Source organism: Salvia miltiorrhiza, chromosome 2, assembly GCF_028751815.1.
Source record: "Salvia miltiorrhiza cultivar Shanhuang (shh) chromosome 2, IMPLAD_Smil_shh, whole genome shotgun sequence".
NCBI classification, from domain to species: Eukaryota; Viridiplantae; Streptophyta; class Magnoliopsida; order Lamiales; family Lamiaceae; genus Salvia; species Salvia miltiorrhiza.
Genome location: NC_080388.1, coordinates 45,948,592 through 45,962,580, shown reverse-complemented (window position 1 = coordinate 45,962,580; position 13,989 = coordinate 45,948,592).

The window sequence follows — 13,989 nt, the reverse complement described above, 5'->3', positions numbered from 1 at the left end:
GTTGATACCGCAATCGTAATCCTTCACGAGCTCGAGCCATCTCCTCTGTCTCATGTTCAAGTCTTTCTGCTCGAAAAAGTACTTAAGGCTTTTGTGATCAGTGAAGATTTCACATCTAACTCCGTATAGATGGTGTCTCCAAATTTTCAAAGCATGCACAATTGCTGCTAGTTCCAGATCATGAGTGGGGTAGTTCAATTCGTGTGGCCTTAGTTGCCGTGAGGCATAGGCGATGACCTTTCCTTCTTGCATCAACACACAACCTAGCCCATTTTTGGACGCGTCCGTGAAGATCACGTACTCCTTATCAGCTGCTGGAACTGCTAGCACTGGTGCAGTTGTCAATTTCTTCTTCAGCTCTTGGAAGCTGGCTTCACACTCTTCGTTCCACTTATACTTGATTCCTTTGCGAAGTAATTGCGTCATTGGTCTCGCTATTTTAGAGAATCCTTCGATGAATCTCCGGTAGTATCCCGCCAAACCTAAGAAACTCCGGATTTCATTAGGTGTGGTTGGTGATTTCCACTCGCGCACTGCTTGCACCTTGGCGGGGTCCACCTTAATTCCATCTGCTGATACGATGTGCCCTAGAAACATTACTTCTTTCAACCAAAATTCGCACTTGCTGAATTTGGCGAACAACTTCTCTGTCTTTAATGTCTCCAGGATGATTCTTAAATGATTTTCATGCTCTTGGTCATTCTTAGAATAGATGAGGATATCATCTATAAACACTAAGACAAATTTGTCTAAGTATGGATGGAAAACTCGATTCATGAGGTCCATGAATACTGCCGGTGCATTGGTTAGACCAAAAGGCATGACAACGAATTCATAGTGACCATATCTTGTGCGGAAAGCGGTCTTGGGTATATCCTCTGGTCTGATCTTCAGCTGGTGATACCCAGACCTTAAATCTATTTTTGAGAATACACTGGCTCCCTTGAGTTGATCGAACAAATCATCTATCCTTGGAAGAGGGTATTTGTTTTTAAGCGTCAGTTTGTTCAACTCTCGATAATCAATGCACATTCTCATGGTTCCATCTTTCTTCTTGACAAAGAGTACAGGCGCTCCCCAAGGCGAGACACTGGGCCTGATAAAACCCAAGTCCAAGAGTTCCTGTAGTTGCACCTTTAATTCTTGTAGCTCCTTTGGGGCCATCCTGTACGGTGCCTTTGATACTGGGGCAGATCCAGGTTCTAGATCAATGGTGAAATCTAGTTGCCTGTCTGGAGGTAGTCCTGGCAATATTTCAGGAAAAACTTCTGGAAAGTCTCGTACTATTGCCACATCTTCGACCTTCTTGTCTTCACTAGCTTCCCCGTTTAGGTAGACGAGATAAGCTGTGCTTCCTTCCTTCATCATCTCTTTTCTGGCTTGTAATGCGGATATCACTGGTACTCTCTTCTTCATACTGATGCCGTGAAATTCTGTCGGTTCCTTTCCAGGTGGTCGAAGAGAAATTTTTCGTTCACCACAAAGGATGGTGGCGTGATTTTCAGCTAGCCAGTCCATTCCTAAGATTACATCTACGTCCCACATGAGCAGAATATTAAGATTGTTCGCTACCATCTTAAGTTCTCCTATTTCAAATTCTACGTTCGAGCAAACATGTGTGGTGGTAGATCTTCCTCCTGAGGGTGTAGTGATTCTTAAGGCACACTTAGCTCGTTCTGATTCGATTTCTAAGGTATCTACGCAAGGGGCAGATATAAAAGAATGCGAGGCACCAGTATCGAACAGAATCATAATGGAAAAACCTTTAAGCTTGCCCATACCTGCCAGGTTTCCCTGGTTTTTCTCGGGCTGGTTTTGGGTGAGAGCAAAGGCTCTCGCCTGCTGCGGCAATGGTTGCTGCCGCCTCTGTTGCTGTTGGCGCTGTTGGTGCTGGTGTTGGTATTGCTGCTGGTATGGCTGTTGTTGGCGGGGCTGGTGTTGCCCTTGAACTGCTCGCAGGGGCTGGGCATAAGTGGCCCTGATTGCCGCGCCCTGCTGTTTGTTGGGGCATTGTGAGGAGTAGTGGCCCTTCTGGCCACACGTGTAGCAACTGTCAGTTCCAGCCCTACAGACACCACGATGTGGTTTGTGGCATTTTGGACAAAGGGGAACTTCATTTTGTCTTTGGCTGCCTCCAGTCGGGGCAGGACCCTGTTGCTTCCCTTGTCCTTGTTGCTGATATTGTCTCAACGGCGCATTTCCTTGCCATGGCCTTTTGTTAGTCTGGTTTTCATTTCCTCCATGGTCGTTCCAGTTGCGCTTCCCTTTAAAGTTCTGAGGGCGTGCAGGTGGGTTAGCTGGCGCTGAGGTCTGTGGCGGAGCAAATCTTTCTACTGGCATCGCAGCTTCGATGTCTAGTGCCCTGTTCAAAGACTCAGTGTATGAGAGTCCACCATGACTAGCTAGAGTCATCCGAATCTCGTGCCTCAGACCGGCACAAAATTTCTCCGCCATTTTCTCATCAGTATCCACCTGCTGCGGAGCATAACGCGATAGATCGCAGAATTCTCTGTCATACTCTGTCACTGTTTTCTTCCCTTGTTTCAGGCTATAGAACTCAGCCTCCTTCTTCTTTCTGTAGCTTTTGGGAATATACTTATCGTATAATCCAATTTTAAAGTCTTCCCAAGTGTAAGCTGCCCATTGTTCGGGAGTCAGAGTCTTTCGGCGGGCTTCCCACCAAAAGTCAGCCGATCCGGCTAGTTGGAAAGACATGCACGAGAGTCGCTCCTCTTCTGTGCAGTGTAGGAAAGTGAAGATACGCTCCAAGGCGCGTATCCAAGCTTCGGCCTCGGCTGGGTCGCCTGTCCCAGTGAACGTGGGCGGATTCTGTCGAAGAAAAAGTTCTTCAGTCCTTCTAGCAGGGGGTGGAGGGGGTGGGGTAGGTTCCCTGTCGTTTCGCCGCTCTTCAGGTATTTCATTGCGATTTCCATCATTGTTAACGTTTCTTCTAGGGGGGCGACCTCGTTTAGGCGGCATTCTGCAATTTACAAATCCATTTTAACACATTCTATACATGAGTCTCTAAGGCAATTAATAAAGAATTGTTGGTCAAAATCTAAAAATATCATAACTCCAAAACTAAGATTAACAGGAACCGTTGCATACACAAGTCACATTATTCAAAGTTACTACATTCTTAACTGACTTGTGAAGAATAAAACCCGTAGAGAAACATAAAACATACACGAGATCGTCGTAGAAAGCCCATGCTAGGGTCATATATATATAGATATCCTGGAAAATTGCCTCATCGAGGGCTTTTACATCGTCAACCAAAATGTAAGTAAAGTCGATCCGAGTACTCCCTATGGTGTACCGGCTTACTAGCTATGCAACCTCAAAATGGTACTTAATCATGGAACGTCAACGTTTTCGTACTAATGCTAGCTAGAGACAACATAAATAAAAACGTAGTCATAGATTACAAAAATATCGGAACGAATCATCGTTTCTGGCAAATATCAACAAGCTTAAAAATTATCAAATCCGCGAACCCTGAGTCGCGGTATTGCTGCTCCTCGGTGACGCTAGGGGGTCCTCCTCCGGATCCTCCTCGGGGTCCTCCTCAGGATCCTCCTCGGGGTCCTCCTCAGGATCCTCCTCGGGGTCCTCCTCAGGATCCTCCTCGGGGTCCTCCTCAGGATCCTCCTCGGGGTCCTCCTCCTCATCCTCGCCCGGCTCCCAGTTGGGCAACGGAGTCTCTCCCTGGCCCTCGCCTGTTTCCCGCATGATCTGGGCTGAGCGGAAGATGTCGTCCACAATCTCACGGATCGGATCGTCTCTGGTGCTGATCCTGACCGTGGTGCGAGGCTTGATCGGAGCTGGAGGTGGCACGGGCTCGGGACGAGAAATCCTCATCGTACCCTGCGGTGCTGTATCATCATCCTCCTGCATAGGGTATTTGCCCCTATCCAGGAACTCCCTCATGTTGGCCATGACCCTGTCGACCTCTGCCATGGCAGCCTCAAACCTTGCGTCTATCGTAGGTATCATTGGTGGTGGAGGAGTAGCAGCCCGAGCTGATGAGTCAGGAGGCGATGGGAAATCCCTGCGAGCCCGTGGATGAGAAGGGCCTGCCTCGTCATCATGCCTACCACGGCGCCCTAGAACTGAGGCTCGTGGTGGAGAATCTCGGGGCAAGGCCATCGAGGGCTCGGGAGCAGTAGTGGGTGCTTCCGCTGGCAAGGGCGTCCCCACCTGTACGTAGTCTCCCGGCAGAATGTAGGGCCCTAGAGGGGCGCGGCCCCACAAGGTGAAACAGGCCTGAAGCTCCGCAATGAAGCTAGGGAAGTCTCCCACGAGGTCGTGGTAATCCTCCCGGCGAAAGATGTAATGGGCAGAGATCAGCCTAGCCCATCCCTGCCATTCGGAAGGTAACAGTAAGATCAACCTCTGGATACCGTCATACCCTGATACTCCATGTACACTCGCTTCGACCCAGTGTCTGTGAAAACCTGCGAGAAATTGTCCGAGGTTATCCCCGTGACATGGAGCATAGGTGCGGTAGGACCGCTTGACCTCTTCTGGACTAGCCCATGGGGGCAGTGGTCGTCGTCGGGTGAAAACAGTCCTCGCCATCTAACAAAGGAAGTTCTATCGTCAAAAGTAACACACGACAAGTAACTTTAAGCGATAAAGCTCTAAATATCTAAAATCGGAAAACAAGTTTGGTTCGATAACCAAAACGTGCAAAAACACCTCATCATCTAAATCTAGCATTTATACACAAGCCATACAGGTTCTTAATACTTAATCACAGATTACCAATTCGACTTTCATATAATTCTAATGTCGTTGTTTACCGAACTTAGGGCTTGTTATGTGATGATGATATACTCTTAGATCTAGTAACTAAAAGTTTCAACAAAATAAGTTCAAAAGGCCAAGTTAATTCGAGATCTCATCGTAGAAAAATACTCGAATATTTAAGCTATGCCCATGCTATCAACGTACTATTAACGTTCGTTACGCTGCTCAATCTTCATGCTCGTGGTTTCATCATGTGACTCTTCGTGTGATTCCTCTTTCTCTATCTCAATCGTCATTATTGATGTCATCGTATCATGAAGAAAAGTTAAGGCATCTCCCTAAGTTCTCTTCTATGTTCCGTCGTGTGAGTGAGCATATATAACTTAACAGTTCTAAGTTCTTGTGATTCATACAATAGTCATACTTATTCATGCTTCATACATTTCAAGAAATTAACTTAATTAAGACTTGAAAGTACTTACCATAACCTCTGTTGAGCGTGACGAGATGTAGTGCCAAGCTTTTGTCAACTAGTTTAAAAGTATATTGACTTACTTAATCTAGACTCAACTTAGAAGGAATGATTAGTACTCAGAGCAAAAGAAACGCTCTGATACCATTCTGTCACGACCGCTCTTGCTAAGGATAGCAAATTCGGGGAAACCGCGACTAAGGGAGGGAATTTAGGAGCGGGATTTAGAAAGGGGTATATTCGGTCTCTTGATGACTCGACTTGTATAAGGAAATCAATCGAAATATCTAGATATCAAGAAGGCCACAAGGGGACCGTACATAATAATATCCAGAAATGTGTGCTCAATGAGTTTGAGTACATCATTAAATAATACATATTGTTTGACAAACGACATAATATCATAACGAAATCAGTGTTCGCAGCGGAATAACATTTTGAGTATATGTATGAAGACATATACTCTACTCTGAGGTAATCATCCTAGATCGACAAAAGCTCCGCTTGCACACTACATCCTCGATCACAGCTCAACCTGCACATTTATAAATACATACAGGGCTAAGTACGAAAGTACTTAGTGGACACTTGCCGAAACTTACATACATGCATAATATTTTATTGTCAAGCCTTTTAACAGTAGTAAGATACGAGGGTTTTCCTTTAAAGACTCGTATTTACCAAACATAATATCATTTCTTTCATCAATAACCCGCGCAGGCATTTTAATATCATTAATCACCATATCAGTAACTCGTGCCGAGAGGGAGGCCTCCCTCTACGGACACTATGATCGGCCAACCCGCTAGATGACTCACGATCACAAGGTGTACACTAATTCCGAAGGGATTTGCGGTCCCATCCAGAATCCGAATTCGATTAACATCAGATAGGCAATTAATAACAAAACATAAAGCATTTAGGCATTGACAATATTATTCAAAATTCATAAGCATAAAGTTTTAACAATTCTACTATATGGTTTTAGTTTATACGTAAGAAAGCCCACCTGAATAGCAGACTCACGGTTTAGCTCTAACTCTGGTGCTTGACCTTTAATCCGAGAAAATAAAATAAGATTCTTAATTCTCGAAAAATCTCAATAAATGAGGATGCATGAAATGATTATGCATGACTCATATCCCTTTAATTAAATTATGAGATGCTAATCCTATTTAAGGAATTAAAGCTCGTCTTATGAGGTCGGATTATTAATCTTTAATAATCTACTCATCTTAAAATAATCTAATTCACTTACTAATTAATAATTAGTAAGTCTTAAAATAATTCACTAATTAAAAAAATAATTAGGATTAATAATGAGAGCCTAAAAATAATAAGTCTTATTGGGCTTAAGTAAATGAACCTCATTGGACTTAATCGACTAAATAGTAAGAGCCCAATTAATAAAAATTCGAAAATCATTATTAATAATTAATAGAAGCCCAATCAAAATAAATAATAGGAGCCCATTTATATAAATAATAGAGTCCAAACAATATATATATAGCCCAATGGAAATAAAATAAGCAAAGCCCAAATGAATTAATATCCGGCCCAAACCCTTCCAATCTCAACAGTCGGTTCTCTCTAAGTTCTCGGTTCTTTGCGTCCAGAGAACTAAACCATCCTTTTCCTTTAATCTATTCTAGAATAAAGTCTTTTCTAGGTAACTTGTAACTATCACCTATAGTAGCTTCATTCATTTTTGTAATTGATAACCATACGTCTCTTTCCTCTTTTTATCTCATTAGCAACATAACAAGCTGGAGCACTATGTGGGCTAAATCAACGTTCCTAAATCAGACTCTTTTTGTAATTGATAATCATACTCTCTTTTATCTTTATTAAAGGCAAACATTCATTCTCTTTTTTTTTTTTAATAAGCACTCGGCTCCCTCAAATTTATTAAAGAAAGGAAACTCTCTCTCTCTCTTAATTGAAGCAAAATTTTGCTCACTCTTCTCTCTCTCTCGTTCGATCGATCCAGCCATCATCCGGGGTCCTTCTTCCCGGCGAGTCATCGCCGGAAATCCATCTCTCTCTCCCTCGCATACATCGGTAACCACCCAAACACTCACCTCTCAATCTCTCTCGAATCTCCTCCGGCGAAGAACCGTCGGTCAGTCACCTCCCTCAACGTTTCACTACAGCGCCGTTGTTCCTGCTGCTCCGGCGACTCACGACGAGGCCACCGCCGATTGCTGCTGTTTGTGGAAGCGCCGCCGACTGCTGCTGTTCGTGGAGTTGGCCGCCGACTGCTGCTGCTCTGGTATCGCGGGCTGCTGTTGCAGAGCTCCGACAGCCACCACCGTCGTCGGCTGCCGCTGCCTCGCCCAAGGCCGACTTCTGCTACCAAGCACCGAACGCCGCTGCTGTAGGGAGGCCGGCGAACAGTCGGGTGTTCGCCGTTTCCAGTTCTTCTCCGAGTTCCGAAGCCGGTGAGAGCTCCATCATCGCGTCGTCTCGTTCGTCTCTCGGCCCAACTGAACAGGTCGTGGAGCAACAAGGCGAGCTTCTCGCCTGAACCCACCGCCAAGCACCGAGTCGCTGCTGCTCGTCGTCTCTCGATCAGCCTGAACAGGCCGCGTCCCTTCTTCCTAAAGCTAAGTTATCTACTTTCATTTTTCTTCTACTTCAGTTTCTAGTTGTTACGCGTGGGGTTCTCATGATTCGTTGTTCTAGAGTGCAGTGGCAGTATACACACAAGTCTTTCTATTGCTATACATAACATGGACTGTTTGATGTAGTGGTAAAACATGATTATGCTCGTTGGTACGAATGCGAACTCGATTGGATAACTGAGGTAGTATAAATACCTTGAATGATGCTTGCTTTGGTGTTTGTTGGCTGTTGTGGTTGGATTAAATGAAGCAGCAGATCGAACTGAAATAATAAAGTTGTTCTTGCATTAATGCAGGTGGAATAAGGGAAGAAGGTGGAGCATTGAAGACAAGCTTACCTTGAGAATACTTGGTAGGATGAATTAAAGGCTCACTTCTCCTTGTGCAGTCCTCAAATGAAGAATGAAGAGAATGCAACAATGTTGGCTGTTTTGAATGACGAGGTGGTTTGGCTGGGAGCTTGTATACATGGGAGGAGGTACATTCTAGGGTGGCTGATTGACATATTTAGGTGTACTTGGGCATGGCAGCCTGCTGCATAGGCGTGGGAAAAAAAAAAGGTGCAGCAAGCTCAAGAGGGGATAGGGGAGTGTGCAGCACATGTCTCCATACCTTATTGTTATTCACATTTTCTTGAACTTAGGGGGGGGGGGGTGGCAGGTGGTGGAGTAGGAAAGTGGTAGAGTGTAAACCGTAGGGAGTGCAGATGGTAGATAAGCATAGGTGTATATGGTTGTAAAGTATGATGTGATCTAAATATAATCCTTCAGTGTTGTTGCTCTGTATTTGAAATATTGGTTTCGTGTCTTGCTAAAAATCGATAATCCGTAGTCGAAAATTGGCTGCTCTAAAAATCTAATTTGTATTATTATCGAGATTGCTAAATTAAATCCATAGATTTAATTCGTTCGTCATTCTAATACCTAAATTAAATCCGTAGATTTAATTGGCTTCAAAGTCTGAAATAATTCACGACTTAAGTAACAATATAAAATAAACTCCATCTTGACTAATAAATAATACAACTTCGCTAAGTTGGTTATAACTTCGAATAATAAAAATTCATCGGTTCAAAGATTAACGTCGCGATTTTAAACACGCGAAGATAAATAAATGCATACTGCTAGTGTAGCGAATCTGTTTCCAAATTACGTAATTCAGAATCATAGTTGGAATTCATAAAGCGTTTCATTTACTAAAAAAAATTAATAAACACGCAATATTGGACTTAAATAAATATAAAAGAGCGGGTTGTTACACTAGCACACCCTGGTCCACTCCTAGGACTCATTTTAGCAAGAATCAGTACCACCCGGATAATAACTAGCTCTCTCTTTCCTTCACAACAGACTTTCAATATTTCTTGTTATGATATGTGAGGTATAACCAATTTTGGATCAAGTGTTGTTGTAGTCTGTGTGAAGATTAATGACACATTTTTTTCAATTGTTTGTTGCTTATGTTATGTACAAGCATATTTGGATATGTGTAAATAGGGATGTAAACGAATCGAATCGAATCGAATATCATTGTATTCGATTCATATTCGTAAAATTAATTACATATTCGAATCGGTATTCGAATACCTTTCGAATCATATTTCGCTATTTGTATTCGATTCGTATACTATTCGCGAATACTCGAACCGAATCGAATATTCGTTTGTCTTTTTTTAAAAATGTATGTAACACAATATAAATCGAATATTCGGTTCGAAAAATTCCTATTGTTAATTTAATTCGCTTATAAATCGAATCATAAAATTTGATATTCGAATATCAAAAATTCGAATCGAATACCGAACCGAATCAAAATTATTTGCTTCATTTACATCCCTATGTGTAAATGAGGCACCCTCCAACGCTCCCGTTTTAATTAAATTTTAATTTAGGAGTAATAAAATAGAGTAATTAGGAATTGATTAATCTTAAGTGGGGTGAATGTACAGTACATTTATGGGAGGTTATCTTCTAGGATTAGTAAAATAGTTAGCTAAATATCCAAGTAATTTTTATGAAGGAATTAGTTTTGCTTGATTCATATTTATTTTAAAATTAAAATAATTAATTATATAATTTATCAATCACATAAAGTAAATGCCCTATGCAAGTAATTTTTATGAAAGAATTAGTTTTGCTTGATTCATATTTATTTTAAAATTAAAATAATTAATTATATAATTTGTCAATCACATGAAGTAAATGCCTGTTTAATATTTTGCGTGTAAACAAGATTTTGTCATTGTAAATAAGCTTTAATTTTAATGTGATCACATTTCTTTTTTAATCTATTAATTACATATATAAAAGTCAAATGTTGGCAAAATTTACAAGAATGCCATTTTTCCTCCAAAAGACACTTGCTATTGTCCAATGGACTTTCTATTTCTATTTATCCAATAAGTTTTTAGTTGATTATTATATAATATTATTCTTGCTATATTCTTAATGCATTGATAATTAATACTATGTTATTATTTATACGTCAAGTTAAATGAACAAACATTTACAAAATTATAAATTCTATATAGTTACATGTAATAACAATTTTATAACGGTGGAATCCTATATTAATTAATATTTTTGTTGGTCATTTTATAATACCATAATATGATTAAATAATATCATAAGTTAACTAAAGTTATTTAATAGAGATTGTTCGTTTTAAGTATAATAGATTTATTTTCTATAATGAATATGTTTTTTAACTTTAATAAATGTAATTAAAAATATTTATTATTATTTTTATTTTATAAGATGTTACGATCTTAGGCTCAATGAAATATATAATGCCATATGTTTCTTGTTCAAGGAATATTAACTTTAATACACAATTAATTTTATATATTATTATTATATCAATTATATCATCTTTTTTTTTATAATGATTAATCTTGGTGAAATATATTAATTATGTGTTATGTAATATGACGACTAAATTAAATTATATAATTTATTGTAATAGAAACGATCATCTACCCACCGTAGACAAGCATAACGTGCCCACCATTGATGTGACTGGTGAAGGTGGTTCTTACCAACACTCTTCCTAAACTATTGATTTTAACGAATCTAACCTGGTTTCCCAATACTCGGCGATGTGTTTACCTACTGCTCGTAATTCACTCTAAGATTTCTCACTCAACCTAACGTTTTTCCTCTTCTCACATTCAAATTCCCTTTCCAGCGGTCATATTTTCCTATTCTCTCGCCTATTATGATTGAACTAGTTATTTTTTGAAAAGACCTTGTCTTCATAACTCCACTTTCGTGCTATTTATAGGCCACTTCCTGCGATGAGTATATCAATCATTTCCACCCCTAGGTTTGCGGGGGCATTTTCGTCCATTCATTCCTTATGCTTCCTGATACCATGGGTAGAATAGTCCTATCTACATTAAGGCATCTTCCATGTCAGCCGACATTTTGTTAGTTGAGGGTGGCGGTCCCTGCAAAAAAGGGAGATCACGTGCCATTCAGTTACAATCGTCTTGCAGGTGCACACTTTTTCCTTTCAGTACAAGGTACTATTTGGCCCTATTAGCTCAGCTCTGCCTTATGAGGCAGCTCTGTAATGATCCGTGAGTTTTCATCTTTCCATGTGTGGCAGAGCTTCTCTTCCCACGGCAATTATCACGTTCTGATCTGCATACTCAAATCTACGTCGGGGGTTCCTCCTTTGATACATTTATTCATGAACAAATGGAGTCTGAGGAGGGGAACATGGAGAGAATGAGGGGTATTCGGGATGTACTCATGCCAATATCGAGAATCCCGAATACCACCCTCATCAGTGACAATTGTAATTAGAGTAAGATAATTTTTGTTAGAGTAAGATTTGTTCAATCTCTTTCCTAGGTAGATTGTATATTTATGAAATTGTTATTGTTTATTGAAATAATTACATGTAATTACAAAACTTTTATCAAAATTGTTTTACGCAGTACAAGAAAAGTTGGTTTGTAAATTACTACACTATTAATTAACTATGATTTGATGACCAACTAGTACATTCGCCCGTGCGATGCACGACGAACATAGTTTTGCATCAAAATTAAACGATGTAGTGTGTGCATCGGTTAAGAAATTAGGGGTTAATGTCTAAAACCGAAGGTCTTAGATTCGAACCCCCTGTGGCGCGGCCTTTAAATTTCTTTATTTAATCATGTTAATTTATCAAAAATAAATAAATTAAATAATGTATCAAATAAATAAAAAATAAATATTAAATATAGTTAGAATATAAGTAAATGTAAATTATTTTTTCTTAAAAAATAAAATAATCTACATCAATTACTCAGTAAAGATCCTTAGTTTTATTTTATAATTTTGAAAAGTATCGTTTTTAATTTTCCATCTATTTGATAGAAAACTTTATTTTCTTCCCTAAAATTATAGAATAAACACATCATTCAAATTAAAAGAAACGAAGAAATAATAAAAAAAGAGTTTTCACATCACAATATATATTTTTAAAACATGAGCTAATCATGCATAAAATTATTTTTTCTAAGTTAGCTCATTACTTATGTCATCTTATTAGAAAAGCTTCAATTGATAAGTAGGAAAATAAATTATATTATTAGAATTTATTAGAATACTAATAAAAGAGTTGAATAATTATTTGATACCAAATCAAAGATCTTGCATTTATCTTTAATTTAAGATATATATAGAATATTTTTTATAAATAAATTTGATTTTTAAAAAAAATCATCAAAATATGAAAAAGAGAATATGAGAGAGAGAGTATAGAAAATTGAAGAATGCGTGTGATGAAAAAGAGGAGAGAGGAGAGAGGAGAGAGAAAATATATGGAATTTGTTGAGTTTTATAAATACCCTTTAATTGATTCTTTAATTACAATTTTGCCACAAACTGTGTTTTCATATAATAAATAGATGTCTATTTACTCTCAAATTATAATTGAGTTCACTTGCCTAGCATAATCATGTGTACAAAATTTACGTTACAAAATTGTAACATACTAACGTTACAAAATCTCAAATTTTAAATAAATAAATAAACCATGACACAAAATTTATTCATTAAAAAGGTAATGATTTTCATAAAAGGTAATGCATTTTTAAATTATTTATAAATATATCTGTATTTAATTCTTTGATTAACTCTAACATTAATATATTGTCAAATAATAAATACAGGCATATTAGGAAGTTACTTGTTTAATTTTCTTTTCCAATGATTTTCTTAGTCCTTGTGTAGAATTTAATCAGCCTATATAATTGAGACGAATGAAGTAATTTGAAAAAATTCTGAGTTGTATAATATGCATCAAAGAATAAAACTTCTAGCAAATCTTTTTTTTGCTAATATGCGCATAAACAAAAGTTTTAGAAAATATTTCTTGCTTAGTAGAAATCTAAACTAAAAAATAGATGGATGTTTTGATGGACATTTAACTAAAGTTTTAGAAAATGTTTCTTGCTTAGTAGAAATCTAAAATAAAAAATAGATGGATGATTTGATGGACATTTAACTAGCTAATAATGATCATTGATAAAATATGTTGTTAATTGAAATAGTGGTCATTGATTTGACTCACATACAACTATAAAAAGTTACCTTTATTTGAACAATTATAGTATTAATGGGATCTATCTTATATAAGTTTAAAAAAATATGAATGTTATCTTGTAAGTTATGAAAATATTATTAATTTTATTATAATTGCATTTAAGTTTAAAAAATATAGATTACTTATACTTTTTAATAATTTAGTAAATAATTAATACCGTGCATTGCACGGGAACAAAACTAGTAATAGTAATAATAATATGGGAAATTTTGCAGCCATAGATGGGTGGGGCATAAACCTCTTAAGTTTGTTTTCCCTAGACTTTACCATCTTTGTGCCAATAAAGATGCCCTCATCAGTGAATCGGGGACCTGGGAGAACAGGAGATGAAAATGGCAGGTGGCGTGGCGTCGTGAGTTGCTTGAAAGAGATGTGGAAGAGGTTAATGAACTCTTTAATGTTATTGCTTTGGTTAATCCAGTTGCAGGTTTGCGTGATCGATAATCTTGGAGAATATCGAGGGACGGTATCTATTCAACACGCTCAGCGTACGTGACTATCAAAGAAACAGACCACGAGATGCAAAGGGAGATCGACACCAAG